This window comes from Lycorma delicatula, chromosome 1, assembly GCF_047948215.1.
Source record: "Lycorma delicatula isolate Av1 chromosome 1, ASM4794821v1, whole genome shotgun sequence".
In the NCBI taxonomy this organism is placed as follows: Eukaryota; Metazoa; Arthropoda; class Insecta; order Hemiptera; family Fulgoridae; genus Lycorma; species Lycorma delicatula.
This window is the reverse complement of record NC_134455.1, coordinates 375574510-375591320: the sequence shown is the minus strand read 5'-3', so window position 1 is coordinate 375591320 and position 16811 is coordinate 375574510. Positions and strand designations below refer to the sequence as shown.

The window sequence follows — 16811 nt, the reverse complement described above, 5'->3', positions numbered from 1 at the left end:
TTTTTACAACAAGATTTATGAGCCACTTTAATAGCACATTGTGATAATTCTTCCATAAACTGAGCTTTTGTTCTGCAGCTAAGCTATTATACTCAAAAAGTTGAACAGGATCACTAAGTTTCAGCTAACAGAACCCTTAGATCATGAGCAATGATAAAACAAACTTGATGATTTATTCATTTAAGTCGCAATGTCAAAAAAGTAGCCTTCACAAATATATGGCTAGTGGCCCAACCATACTATTTATGTAGCTGTAATTTGGCAAGGGTTCATGTAAGACCCATATGTACATCCTGTAAAAATTTCATCAAAATTGGAGAGGGTCGAGTGGGGACCTTATCCAAATTTAAGCCACTATATATGGAATGACCCGTATATAGTAAAAAGTGTTCAGCAGCTTGCGGTGAAGTAGGAAGGAAAGTTGCAGAGGCTAGGGCCATGGGGATGCTAGCCCCCAAAATCTTAAAGAGTAAGACTTCCTGTCAGTGGGTTTTTATCGAGGTACTTCCTCTAGATCCACTATGTTCAGTCAAAACAGGATCACCTCTTGAAGGTTGTGGTTACTTCCACACACAGTGAATCTTGATTTAATGAATAAGTATCATCAAACCCTAAGGTTATACAACCTTTAAATCCTAAAATGTTAGAATACAATATAGATTACTGTTACAATTAAATATTTATGCAATTAGATTATTATTATCATCATTATTATTTATTTAATACTACCTGAAAAAAAAAGAATAAATGAGATTATTCAGTTGTTACTGTTATTAAATTATTATTACTATTTAGTTAAATGAAGTTACATTATTAAATTTAAAAGTTAGATTTTAATTAAAATTATTAATTACTTATTGAAGTTTGATAATTTAGTTGATTAAATATATTAAATAGTAGTTACTATCAATTATTGGATTTTAATTTATTATTATCAGTAGATTTGTCTTAAATTGTTTAAATTATTATTATTATCTATTTGTGTTATTTTATTTTATGAAATTAATTATTAATTTTATATTTAATCTACTGCTATAAAATAAAACTTATTATTTATTTAACCACTAATATTTACTATTTATTATATTATATTATTAATTTATTAAAGAAATGTTATTTATTTGATGTTAATATTTATTTTGTTTTATTTAAATTATTCTATATACAAGTACTTTTATTATTAATTAATTCAGATTGATTTTAACATGGCCCATTGGTATATTATAGAATTATAATAAATATATAAACCGCTTACCAACAATTATACATGTAACACGCCCAAGCACTTTCAAAAAGTAATTTATATTATTAGGAACACACTAAGTTATTGTGTATACAATAATAAATAAACCTTCACATACTAATTATATAATTTTTTTTTTGTATATATAACAACTGATCGTCATGTATGTTAAAACATGTCATCATAATATACATCTTGTCCAAATAGTGGTCTCAATTGTTATGTACAGTTGAGGGAGGAGATCAGTTTGGCCAACCTAAAAGTCAACAATTATTATTCAATATTTGTTTGAATAAAATTTTGTCATCAAATTCTATACTTAGACGACATATTAATTATATATAATCAACAAAAAAAATGACAAAAAAAAAAAATAATCAATGAAATTAATTACTTAGGTAATTACATCAAAGTTAACTCAAGAACACAAAATAGCATCAATATTTTGAATCTAAAAATTAATAACAATTAATAAACAAATTTAGATATTGATATTGATAGGAAACCTACCAAACAAGACAAAATAATCCATAATAACTCATTTCATCCTTGGAATCATACAATTGAACATTAATTTATAGAGCATTGAAATATTTAAAATATAATGTAAATTTAAAAAATGAATTAAGTAATATTAAATACATTGCTATAACCAATGGATATAATGAAAATTTAATAATTAAATTATCCATTAAAATAAGGTTAACTAATAATATAAATGAAAATGAATATGCTAAAATCGAATATAATATGAATTATAGAAAGTTCAACAAAATTTTCAAATCATTCAGATTAAAAACTGCTTACGTACTAACAATAAAATAATGAAATATATAAATAACCTGAATCCTTCTAAAACAATTGAAAAACGATAAATTTAATCTAGATAAACCGGATACATATAGTTTAAAATGTACAGACTGCGGTTTAAAATACATCGGCATGACTAATCATTCATTTACAATCAGGATCAAAGAGCATATAAATACTGTCAAAAAACTTAAATAAAAAAATCAAATTTTGCTAAACACATTCTAAATAAAAATCACAATTACAAACCAGAAAATTTGATTAATATACTTGATTATTCTAATAATATGCAAGGCATATTACTAAAGTAAGGGCTGTTGGCTTATATTTAAATATTAGCAGGTTTGAACTCAGTTTCACGCATGCAGCGCCATCTATCAGCTATTTACGAAGCCACTGCAGTTGTTTTGATTTAGTAGTCGTTTGCCTGGCAGTGAATGCAGATCACATTGTACACGATAATAATTTTTCCTAACTGTAGTGGAGTGCGTGCTATGATTCAATTTTTATGTGCAAAAGAATCTTCAGCTGCTGAAATTCATCAAGACTTGTGCCTAGTATATGGACCTACAGTAATGAATGAAGGGAAGGTTAGACAATGGTGTAGAGACTTTAAAAATGGCCGCACAAATGTGCATGATGAAGAGTAGAGTGGCACACCCACAATTTAGACCGATGAAATCATGGAACAAGTGAACTGAAAACTGCAATGTGCTCGGCGACTAAAAATTAGTCCTCTGACTGATGAATTTCCACATGTTGGACGCACCTCTATCTACACAGTTGTCACAGAAAAGTTCAGATATCACAAATTGTGTGCAATATGGATACCAAAAATGCTCACTGACTGACACAAAGAGCAAAGAATGTGCAGTGGATGAGTGTTTTGGACCACTATCGACAAGATGGAGATGATTCGTTTTCCCACAATATTACAGGCGAATAGATGTGGAAATCCTAACAACGAAGAATGGAAACAACAGTCAATGTAATGGCGCCATTCAAGTTCCCCAAAACCGAAAAAGTTTAAGCAATCTCCGTACTGGAGCCAAAAACTGTTGGCTACCATTTTCTGGGACAAAAAGGGCATCATTTTGGTTGATTTCATGGAACATGGATCAACAATTACAGCTGACATGTACTGCAAAATGCTCACCAAGCTGAAACATGCGACCCAAAATCAACAACATGGGAAACTGTCATCCGGCATAATCCTCCTTCACAACAATGCATGTCCTCACACCACTGCCTTAACCAAGAAGATTCAAGATTTTCATTGGGAACTCTTTGATCACCCTCCTTATAATCCTGACCTTACATCTAGCGACTACTTCCTCTTCTTGCATTTGAAAAAGTGGCTTGGTGGACAACGGTTTGAAAACAAGAGGAACTCAAGACTGCTGTTGTCAATTGGTTCAATTCCCAGGCGCCAAACTTCTATGCAGAGGAGTTAAAGACACTGGTCCAGCATTACAAAAAGTGCTTCCAACTGAATGGTGATTATCGGAATGTGCTTAGAACTGAATGGTGACTGAATGTCGAGGAAAAATGAAGTAGATATATAGTAAAAACTGTAAGTAAAAATATTTTTCACGAGTTAATTTTTTTTAATGACCAACGGCCCTTACTTTATGAATATGCCTCTTATATAAAACTAATATTTTGGAAAAATTTCATATATATATTAACAAACTTGATACATGAGCAAACAAAATTTGATAACATTTGTTTCAAACAAATACTGAATAATAATTGCTGACTTTTAGATTGGCAAAACTGATCTCCTCTCTCAACTTTACATAACAGTTGAGACCATTATAACAGACAAGACGTACTACATTGACATAATTTTAACATACATGACGATCAATTGTTATATATACAAAAAAAAATTTTTACAATTAATATGTGAAGTTTTATTTATGCACAATAACTTAGTGTGTTCCTGATGACAGAAATTACTTTCTGAAAGCGCTTGAACATGTAATATATATAATTGTTGGTAAGCGGTTTATAGATTTATTAGAAGTTAACTATAGTTAATATAGAACTATATATTTATATAGTTAGAATATTTATTCAACTAATTTAATTTATTGGGAGATTACACTCAAAATTATTTAATTTATTATAAGTCTATTGATAAACAACAGACTATATAACGGAAGAAAGGAAGGTTATAATGAGGTAAGGTTATATAAATAATAGTAATTTATGTTATTTAATGATTATATTTGTTTTATTAATTTGAACAAATTTAATCTAGTTTATTTTTGTAATAATCATTATTAATAATTTATTTATTTATATAATTAGTATTATTATTTTAATTTATATGGGGATTACACTTAATTATTTTAGTTTATTATGAAATCTGTTGACAGACAACAGACTTTTACATAGTGGAAGGAAGGAACGAGTTAAAGGAGATAAGGAAGCTTACTGAGACCAGGCAAAAAAGCGGAGGCTAAGCAGTCCGTAATTAATTCTGATTTGAAAATTTTATGTAATTAATAAGTTAATGTGCTTATGTTTAAATTACCAATTTGTTATTTTTATTTATTTAAATGTTTTATTATTATACAATTTCTAACTTATTATTATTAGAAAAAGTTAAGTTAGTTAAATTACCTGTCAATTACTATTAAGATGGTAAAAATTTAATAAATGTTTTTATTTAGTTCAATTAATTTATTACATTAAATTTTATTTAATTGTTTTTTCAAATAAGAGTAATTTATCTAATATTATTATATTATTTAATTTAGTAAAGAAATATTATTTTTAATTATTATTTCTTTTTCATTTTAATACATTTAAATTGTTTAATGTGCTATTATTTTTATTTATTTAATTGACGTTAAATAGTTTTATTAACAAATCATTTATTTATAATTAATTTTCATTAATTACTTAATATTAAATATTTTAGTTATTAATTTTATTATTTATTTGCTTAATTTGAAGGTACAGACATTAATAAGTTATTACAAATTAGGTTTAAAATGGTAAAAAGTAATTATTTATTAGTGTATACTTGATTGTTTTGAGTAATTATTATATTACACACCTGGTTAGTTGGTCTAACGGTGACTCGTCATTGCACATTAGCTGATTTCGAAGTTGGGATTTCTAAGGTTAAAATCCCAGTGAAGGAGGTCGGAGTACTAGATCGTGGATACTGTTGTTTTTGGTATTGGGTTTCAATTAACCACACATCTCAGGAATGGTCGACCTGAGACTGTACAAGACCATTTCATTTACATTCATGTGTATTTATCATCATCTGAAGTAATACCTTACGGTGGTTCCGTTGGCTAAACAAAAAAGAGAGACATTATTACATTATTAATATTTCGACAATATTTTAATACGGAAAATGAAAGAGGGATTGGATTTAATATTTAGGAAGGTTTACTATTAAAAATTAATTAACCTTATTTGAATTTAGGTAGTTTAGGTAATTTAGTAAGTAGAATAAAAAAAAAGGATGAGTAGAACACAGACTGATAAAGGAAGAGGAACAGGTAGAGAATGCGCAAGACAAACTAACGACAGCCATTTAGCACTAACAGCAGCAGAGTAAGACGAGACAGCCCTCCCACAAGGATAACACACATGCGCGCGCGCAACTAAGCAAATGAAGATGGCGTTCTTCCAATATGGCCAGTATTAATAATTAAATAACTATTACAGTATATAGGTGCTTACTAATACTGTCTATTATTAATACAAATTACAAAAATAAATTCAGAAAATAAAAAATATTTAGAATAAATAAAAATAAACTCAGCACTTTAAAATCAAGTCTATAAAAACGGACGCAAAAAGCACGTAGTTTTAACACGACCATATTACCCAAATTGTTATACACAAATATCTCCTCTTATCCTTAGTCGATTGAAAAAGTAACTCACACAGTTAATTCCCACACTTAACACTAGTTAGTGTTCATTTAACAATTATTATTCAACTAATATTAATAAACTAAATTAGAATAATGAAAGTACGGACGCGACAACACGTGGTTGTAACACGGCCCTCCAACCTAAATTTTATTTTAATGTATAGTCATTAGTTATTCACTGATTTTAACAATTACAAACACAAATATACATTACTCACATAACACTAGGCACTGAAATAACATTTTTTTATAAAATTCCAAAAATAAACCACTTAAAACTTCAATTTACACGGAGCTCGAAAACAATGACTGGTCTCACTGACGGCGGTAAACAGACAATAAAAGGTAGAAACATACCAACCCCGTACAGGAAGCACCCGCCTTGTGACATCACGGTCGGTTGCCACACCATCCCCTGCGTTGGTATCCCTGATGGATTTTACCGAAGGTCAACTTCCTCTAGACCCTCTAAATCTGAATACATATTTATCATTACTTTGGTCTCTGTCAGGATATCACCAATGCAAATGCCAAAACTTATATTTCTATCGATGTGACACATCTGTTTAACTAATACTAACTTCGTATCAGACTTCACTCATCATCGCACATTTAATTCGCACAATCAATCATTACCTAAACTATTACTAACCGCCCCCAAGGAAGCACAAACTACGTGCCTGTCTACCACCGAACGGAGTAGTCTAAATTACTCACTCAACAACAGATCTCAAAGAGATTGATGTTACACTTTACAAACCGAACCCTAAGAAAATCCAAAACTTTAAACTCACACCCTTTAAAGTCATGTCATTCGAACATTGCAATTTACTTACCAGTACGTACTAAAATATTCAATAAACCTCAAATTGACTCTGATCAGGCTCGACCAGGGATTACGTCCACTTAGACTCAACCCAAGCCAAACCATCCCAGGTCTAATAGATCACACCAATTCATAATATCACTTAAACCATATATAATACTAACTGGGCATGATTGCCAAGAGTCCCTATACTGTGGAAAAAACACCTAAGCGGGTCTCAAGCCACCTGGTCTATTAATCCATCGTAATATAATTATACCTCTCAGCTACTCTTTTGAAAACCAAAAACCTCAAGAAACTCTCGACAATCCGCCATTCACCCCTCACTTTCCAATAAGCCCATAGATCCATACTCGAATCAATAAACTTAAAACTTTTGAAAGTTTGTACTTCATACATAGAGCTATTAACTAACTTCTTCAGTGCTTCTAATCAACAACATTTTTTTTTTTAATTATAGACCCCTAAAATGCACAAAGGTTTTTGAAATTTTTTTTTTTTTAAATTAGTCTATTGAAAGAGGTGTAAAGATTTAGAGAAAATGTTACTTAAGCACATTTGTTAAGGTTAAGCTATACATGAATATTTTTAGAGAAATCTTTCTTAAAATTTTTCTCATTTTAAAAAATATGTGGGGTCCAGAAGCCAAGGGGGCACATGTAATTTTTTTGCAAAAATGAGTTTGTGCCTTTAATGGGTTTATAACATGAACAAAATGTTGGTGTTAAAGGGAAACAACTGAAAACTTGATAGGTGCTGAGATCTAGTGACTTCTTTTAGGTAGATTTATAAGAAAGCTACTTATTGTAATTGAACCATGATTTAACTTACAGAAAATTTTGACAAGTTAAAATGATGAGTGATTCAAGAGAAGATAAACACATTTTTTTAAAGATAACATTAGATTGAATTTTTTTCTACCAGATTAAGTGCACAACGCTGGAAAAAAATGTTAATTTCCTAACTCAATTTAACTGTTTTTTAATCAGCAAAAGTTCTTGTTACAGATTCAAAATATTTATGAAAAAAAATTCTATTGTAACCTATTTTTCAATGCATTTACATAGTATTCATTCTTAATAATTCTGTATTCTCTCTTACTTTGTTAATTTATAAAAATAAATAACAGGATTTAAATTTTTTTGAATTCTTTTGCAGATAATACCGATTCTGATCATCCTGATTATTCTGTTCGGAATGCTGCTGATGATGGAAATACCAATACTAGTGATTCAGGGGAACAACTGAGAAAGAACCATCTATTCCTGAAGTGGAGAAGAAGAACCCAGTTAAAAAACACGGCAAAAAAAAAAAAACAAGAAATGAAGGGAACAGTATACAGATAGAAAAAAAGATTCATGAAGCAAAAGGGTCTGTGAGTATAATCACCAATGTAGATAGATATAATTGTAATAAAAATTTACGTGAAGAAAAGCGACATGAAATATTTAACAATTTCTGGAAATTAGGAAACTGGGAACTGCAAATAACATTTTTACATCAGCATATGGGAATAGAAAAATGTCAAAGGAATAAGAAAGGTAACATCACTTATAGAAAGTAATTAAGTGTTTTCTAATCACTGAACGGGCAAACAGAGTATGTAAACAGTTTTTTCTTCTAATCCTTCTTTCTTTTTCCTGTTTAGCCTCTGGTAACTACCGTTTAGATAATTCTTCAGAGGATGAATGAGGATGATATATATGAGTGTAAATGAAGTGTAGTATTGTACATTCTCAGTTCAACCATTCCTGATATGTGTGGTTAATTGAAACCCAACCACCAAAGAAGACCGGTATCCACGATCTAGTATTCAAATCCGTGTAAAAATAATTGGCTTTACTAGGACTTGAACCTTGGAACTCTCGACTTCCAAATCGGCTGATTTGGGAAGACGTGTTCACCACTAGACCAACCCGGTGGATATTTTCTTCTTATCCTAGACGTTACAAATAAATGTACAATGAATGTAGTAGGGAAAAAAAAATTTTGAGCACTCAAAATAAAAGTGGCAAGAAAGAACCTAATAACAAAACACCTCAGTGTAAAATTGATTTGGTCAAAGAGCATATAAATTCATTCCCACATTTCATTAGCCATTATACAAGACAACAAAATCCTAACTTAAAATACCTTAATTCAAACATTGATGTAAAAAAGATGTATTCCTTGTATACTGAATTTGTACTGAGAATGGTGTTGATCCTGTAAAAGAGTATGTACCGTGAAATATTTATACAATTTAATCTCAGCTTTCATAAGCCACGCACAGATACCTGTGCAACTTGTGAGAAATTGTAAGCTCCTATTGATTATGAAAATGAATGTAAAAAGATGAGGTTAAGTTGTTGAAGGACCTTCATCTACGGAAAGCAGAGACTGCAAAAACAACTATGAAAAATGCTAAAGAACTTAATGATCCTTGACATGTAGTAGTCTGTTTTGATTTACAAAAAATCATGCCCACACCTGTGCTTTCTTGCAGTAAAGCATACTATGCTAGACAGCTGTAGACATATAATTTCTGTGTACATAATTTGAAAACTGATCCTTTTGTGATTACTTGTGGGATCACAGAAGCAGCAAGAGGACTTCTTAACATATTGTGGACTGAGTTTAAATGACCTTTATTGTTCCCAGGCATTTAAACCAGGATCTTTAAATTTATGCATGCATTCAGAAAAAAAATCATATCTTCACTCACCATTGACCAAATTTCACGAAACTTGCTGAAAATCATGAGGAGAAGTTCTAGTATTGCATTAAGGTGTGATGCCTCTGAAAGCAGCTTCTTTTATGAAGTAGTACCTGGCTAAACTAGCAAATGTACCTTGTTTCTTTTCTAAGTTTTTTTGTAGCACACATTCTACATTTACAGGATAATTTTTTCTCTCCAGAACTAACAATAACATCAAGAGCATGTTTCTTCATGTCACCACTCAGTCAATGTTGTGGTCACTAAATGGGGCACGTTTGGTTGATTGCGAAGGGCCTGGACAAACACTGTCAGTGACTGAATCAGAATCAGAATCTTGTGATGTTTCCTTTACTATTGGTGTCCAATTTTTGCCACAGCTAAAAGAAAGTACTTGTATGTAATTTTTATGGGGTGAGGGTTCAAACAATTGTATATTCTGAATAAGTTGAAAAGACCACAACTTTTTAGGAAGAGCCACTTTCTTGTCTTTCTCATAATTGAGTAATATAACAAGTACTGATCTGCATGATCTACACCTTTCATTTGGTAATTGTATTCTAAAATGCATACACGCTTGGATATTTCATCTCCTGTTTTTCTGTCCATTTTACCAGTTGTTTGCTGTTGACAATCTGACAGTATATCATAAAGTAATTTGCTTAATTCATTATCTTTTTCATCGTGTTTACAATTTAAATCCATCAACTTGCGTGACGCCATTTTTAGACTGGTTGTAAATCCCCTCTTACACAACTGATATGAATAACATCTCCTAAGTCAAGTATGAATGGGCATTCATTAACACATGTGGAAATGTTCAGAGAATATTCAGTCAAGGCTATGAACCTTTAAACTATTAAGTTCACAAAAAATATAAAAGATAGCTTGAGAGTTACCAATGTACAAAACCTGGTGATTCTTATAAACAGTCTTTTGACCAAATGAGACAAATCACGAGAATTCTCACAACCGGTCCACATTGTGTTAAAGAAAGAAGGACTGCAATAGGACTGTTTGTTGAGACTGTCAATGACCTACCTAAAGCAAAGAAGATGGGTCACATCGACATTGAAGTTCCACATAGTACTTCAACCCTTTATAGGGCAGTACTACAGGGTGAAAAATATTCAACTAAAAGTTTTAAATTTGATTAGATAGGGCTTAGATTAATAGCGTTAAGCACTTTTTACATCAAATATTTTATTGGTTTTTAATTTAGGCCCTGGTAAGTACACTTACCAAAGAAAGTTAATATTAATGAAAATCATGTATTGGCCACTGGTAAACATACTTACCATTTTTTCAAACAATACATAGAGCAGTACTGGTTATTTAAATAATATTCTTAATAGATCTCTAGAACTTTATTAGACACAATAGTAAGTGGTTATAATATTAAAGAAATAATATTCATCTGAAGTAGAAATAGTTATATTTACAATTATTGTGTGGGTATAATAAAAAAAAAATATAAATCAACATTTTAAAGGTGCAACATACATCAAGATAATAGATCACTAAGAAAAGATGTAATAAAAGAAAAATATATTGTAACAACACCGGTATAGCAGACCTGAGTAACAGATTCCTACCAATTAAGAATTGGTAGAAAATATAATAACAGGAGGAATCCAAAAGGGGGCTTAAAGGAACCCTTTTAGTAAAGATAACAGGTCCATTTAACAATCATATTTTATAATATTGCCCACTGACACACTTAAACAGATGTTCTTCTGTGAGAAGAGTTACCGGACCCAGGTTAGGAATGTATGGGAACAAAAGGCCTCAGTCAATTGTTCCCATACTCAACTGGAGTCTCCGTCATTAGCACAATATTCAAACTAGGACTTATTTCATTGGAAGCCAGAGCTTCTCTGTGAATCATGCAGTTTGTCCAGACACACTGTGAAGATTTTTGTTTCACAAGTGCTTGTATAGTTTGGAATCTTCCAGACACTGAACGAGCACAGTCAGTGCATATTCTGACACAATTTTTCCACTCTATGTTTGCCTCATTTATAAAATCATTTAAAATAGCAAATAATGTGAGTGCTGTTGTTTTGAGTTCTATTGATTTGCAGAAAAGTAGTGCTTCTACTGTTGATATACCATCATAAAACTGAACATAGGCAGTGAAATGAGCATCTTTGTTGCTATCTGTTGCCATATCAAGCTGAATTGAAAACAATTTGTCACACAACTTCCTGAAAAGCTGATGATGTACATCTTCAGCTATATCACCAATTCAATGAGCAACAGTATCATTTGATAGACATATGGAGTGTAATTTTTCGGCAAAATTATCTCCAAACATAGTTTCTACAATCTTAATTGCAGCTGGCAAAATAAGCTCTTCACCAATGGTGTAGGGCTTTTTACATCTGACTATTTAATATGAAACTTTGCAAGAGGCAAGTAAAGTTTCTTTTTTTAAAATAATGTTTGCTTTTAATTACGAATTAATTATTTTAATTTTAATTCAAAGAATTCTAGGGGGTTTGTTAATGCACTCACTATGAAGCATTTTCAAATGCTGTTTAATTTTATTAGGTTTCATGCTGTCTTCTGCCAAAATTTTTGAGCAAATGACACACAGGGACCCTTTTCTTCAATTACTTCAGGACTGGTAAACCCAAAATTTAAGTATTCTTGAGAATATTTTCTTGATTTTATTTTCGGAACCACGCTCATCTGTGTACTTCATGCTTCACTATCGTCTAATGCTCGCTTACACCCACTTAAAAATTTCTCCATGATTCTGTATAAATCTCTCCTGTGAATATTTAATACCATGAATTGTAATTAACATATAAATCACATCATACACAAACACAATAGATTCGATACCGATAGAAGGATCATTCAATTCCAGCCAATGAATGAGGTGTAGTATTTATATTTTTATACATTTGCACAAACAATCATTCAGATGTTCCAGAATGTTCAAAACAAATTGGAACTTCCCACGAAGACGCGAGAATATCCGATATGGTGGATGTAAGACAGAGAGCAATAGAGAGGCATCAATTCTGGTTTTATCAATAGAGCAGTTCAGTGTTACCAAACATCAATAAATTTACTTATTCTTGGTCATTTTTAAGATCTGTTATTAAGGTCATGGTGTAGCTTTAGTATCACAATACTCAAAATACATTATTACTGTATGAGAGGGGGCGGTATGAAAATTATGATTGAAAATTGGGTCACATATTGAAAGGTTGAGAAATACTGCAATATTGAAATGAAATGTGTAACCTTCAGGTTCTTCTGTAAAATGGAATAAAATGTTCAATATAAAAAGCAAAGTTAAAAATTACACTTAGAAATTATTTATGATTATTTTTCAATAGTTTTAGACATAACACCGATAAATTACAATACAATATTTTGTATTGTACCAAACAACTACATGCTAAAAGACACAAATACAACAAAATACATTTTACCTTCTAAAAATTAGTTAGAAGGAATCTGTAAACTAAACTGAAAAAATCATCCATATAAAAAATTATGGTTCTAAATTAATTATGGTTCATGAGTTGAAAGTTTCTTTTTCATAAAACCACTAAACTAAATTACACAATAAAATAATACTGAAATAAAACTAAAATGTCAAATTGTAATAAAATGTTCAAATTTCATTTTGTTCTGCAAAACGGTATAAAGCATTCAATTCAATGAGCAACATCACACTGAATGTAAATATCTGTTGGAACATTTTTGATGTTTGGTAGTACTGCAGTTAGCATGTTTCCTAAAAGTTAGTCCTTTAGCAGGATCTATGATAAACTACATTTGTCAGACGAAGAGCATTTTCTATTGTGTCACCCATCTGGATGATCTATTTTTTTTTTGCTTTGCCAGTATGTGTGACCTTTCTTTATCCTACCACAGTAGGAACCAATCATTTCTGATGCAAAAATGAATCTGAATTTTAGTTGGGACAGAGGTTTTGTACGTGGATGTAATTTTTTTAGTGTATGTTGATAAAACGTATAACTGTTTACAATACAAGAATCAATACAATAGTAAAAAATTTTCACCCTCTACCATTTTACACAACTGCTCAAAAAGGAGAGTAATATATTTAGGATGTACACAAATATCAAGAAGGACATTGCTTGATCTTTATTGGTATGATTCAGTAGAGGTCTTAACTGAAAATCAATCAAAATTCAGCTTGCCCTTTTTAGGCATCTGAATACTGTCATTTATATACAAATACCTCAGTATTTTTAGGAATCATTTCAAAGGTATTATTATCCTAGTAATTCTTTCTTTATAAAAATTTTTATCTTGGCTCCAGTATAGTCTCATATTAGGCAAAGCGTTGGAAACCATTATGACTAGCCACTTACCAGTCTTTGAGCAAAATATTCTGATGTGCACAATTAGGGCCTTTGTCGGAATATTGCAACATTAACTTTTGTTCCTTTTTTAATTTGTTCTGTCATTTTACATAGTTTTTTTAGTAGTATTCTACAGTGGTAGATAACGCTTGTTGCTAGTTTTAATACAGTGTAAAGTGGGGGATTTTCATGTGTATTTGATTGTAATCAGCTGACCCGCTGTAATGGCAAGTTGTTTATTTAGTGTTCTGTGCAGTCCGATTAAGAGCACTATATTTCTTATTATATCACAAAATCCTATAAATATATCAGTATGCAAATATATCATTATATAAATATTTATGTGAAGGTAAAATTATAAAGTTAATTGCGTAAATATTTTGTATAAAAGTGTGACTGAAATTCTGTGAATATTTTATATATTTGTATGCATGTATAATAAAATACATTTTCCATGCAAAAAGTTGTTTTTAAATTACATATTTGGTCATTATTGGTCAAAATACAAACATTAAACAAAAAAAAAACAGAGCAAGATAACATTCATTTCTGTAAAAAAAAAGAACGCAATAAGGAATTAACATTTCAAAAAATGATTTTATTTCATCAGTTGTCAAATCTACCACATGATTTTGCTGTGCAAACAAGTTTAATTACACCAACAAATGATCAAAAAAAGGAAACAAAAGTAATGAAAAAATCTGCATCAGGCTATTTATGTCAACTTCTAGATTACTTGGCAGATCAGATTGTTCAATAAAGTTACTATTTGCAAACTGTGTTGGCAGTCATCCTTGTTTAGTCCATGAAACGTAACAACTATGTAATACATTATCATTGTCACTTACCTCATTAGAACTTGAATCATTATACAGGGTTTCAAATTCTTGTACCATTACATTTGCCTCCATTACAAACTGAAATTCTTTCCATGCACCCCTTCTACTTCTTCATGTACAGAGAGATTCCAAAAACATTAATTGGAAGGCCATCATCCCCTCCCAGATCTGACTTCTGTCACTTCATCGGTAATTGTCTTCGGGTCAATCCATTTGAAATGACCCAAGGGTGGTTGCTTGACCAATTTAAAAAAAAACTGAAACTTACCCACTTATTTCCTACATGTTTCAGACCTTAAAACTAATTTTTTATTTAAGTAGTTTACCTGGTGGGCACTTTTGTTACGGTGCACACACCTAATTTTCTGATTGTAAGGGTTTACAGAAAAAATTGTAACTAAAAAAGTATTGGTCCTGGAAGGATGAAACAAAAAGAAATTTATTCATATTTGCTCAAGATAAATGCTTAGTCCAGTGGTTTATTTACCTATCTTTCTTCTTTCTATGAGAAAATTATCAATAAAGTTGAACATGAAAAACGGTGAAATTTCACTTTTGAAATTTCAACTCAATTTATTTTTTCTTCGATAGTGTATTGAAAAATAAACCAATATAAAAATAAAAATGAGTTCTTGAAAAAAGATGTAGGCGATTCACTGAAATCTCAGTTTGGGTAAATTTTTCAAACATTTTTGAATCAAAATTGTATTAGGTTACTGGTATTGGTTAAATTATCATTAAATTACAACCTATCATTAATAATTGAAAAAAAACTATTTTAAAAATATTGAAAATGTCAACTTCAACAACATGGGAGCTAAATATAAAAAATGTAAAGTGTAAAGAAGACAAAGAAACCCCCTTGGAGCATTATTTAGCGAGTCAACATTGTATCGTTTTTAACAAGTTTTTCATGATTTTTGAGAGGTTATAACTTTTTTATTAGTACAATACACAAGAAACTTTTTTATTTGCCATAAACATCTATAAAAACATTGCAAGTTGTGCAAATCTTATATTATTATCACCAGCCCTATCAGAGTTATTTGAAGCCAAAATTTGAATTTAAAAAAAAATAATAATTTTTAAAAATTCATAAAAACTTAGGTGCAAGTATATCACAATTAATATTATTTATGGTAAAACCACTAACATATACGTACATATAAAAAAATAATTCAAACTGTGTATGCCATTTCTGCCTCTTGAAGAAATTACCAAAGTGATATTTCACCATTTTTCATGTTCAACTTTATTGGTAATTTTCTCATAGAAAGAAGATAGATAAATAAACTACTGGACTAATCTTTTACCTTGAGCAAATATGAATAGTTTGTTACATCCTTCCAGGACCAATAGTTTTTTAGTTACGATTTTTTCTGTAAACCCTTCCAATCACAAAAATAAGTGTGCTCACCATAATAAAAATGGCCGCCACAGGTAAACTGCTTAAATAAAAAAAATAGTTTTTATGTCTTGAAATATGTATGAAACAAACAGGTAAGTTTCAATTTTTTTTGAACTGATCAAACAACCAGCTATGTTTTTTGGGACACTTCAAATGGATTGACCCCTCCAATAATGCTGCAATATCATCATCTGATATAAAACAACTCATTCTAGAACACACAAAAATGCCAAGATTTAATTAGAGACTGTCACAAAATATATAAAATAAAATGAAACACACATTTACTTATAGTAATATGTAAAAATTATATCTCAAAAGCCTTGCTTTTATAAGAAAATAGAAAAGTAATATTAAAGAGTATGCAGTTGCTGGCCTTTTGTGTAGCTGAGTAGGTTCAGAAGTTTTCATAAAAATCTACTTTCTGATGATGCTGTGGTCCCTAGTCCCTAGGGGATAGGTTAGGTTAGCTTTTTATATCAGGGTATATTCAACCCACCGGGTTGGTCTACTGGTAAACGCGTCTTGCCAAATCAGCTGATTTGGAAGTCGAGAGTTCCAACATTCAAGTCCTAGTAAAGGCAGTTACTTTTATACGGATTTGAAAGCTCTATCGTGGATACCGATGTTGGTAGCATCTCGGCCTTTCATCCCGAGGTCCCGGTAAGGCATGGCATTTTCAGTTTTTACAAAAATTATCATTCATCTCATCCTCTGAAGCAATTCCTAAC

At 30.6% G+C, this 16811-nt stretch overlaps 1 protein-coding gene across 1 annotated transcript in view; it reads right to left on the bottom strand.

The window, feature by feature from the left end:
* The window catches only part of LOC142318450 (uncharacterized), a 120348-nt gene extending 115140 nt beyond the window's left edge, over positions 1 to 5208 (bottom strand). Inside the window, exon 1 of the mRNA XM_075355036.1 lies at positions 5124 to 5208. The gene's annotated coding sequence lies outside the window, so the exon portion shown is untranslated. The remainder of the gene's footprint in view (positions 1 to 5123) is intronic.
* Between the last annotated feature and the right edge of the window lie 11603 nt (positions 5209 to 16811).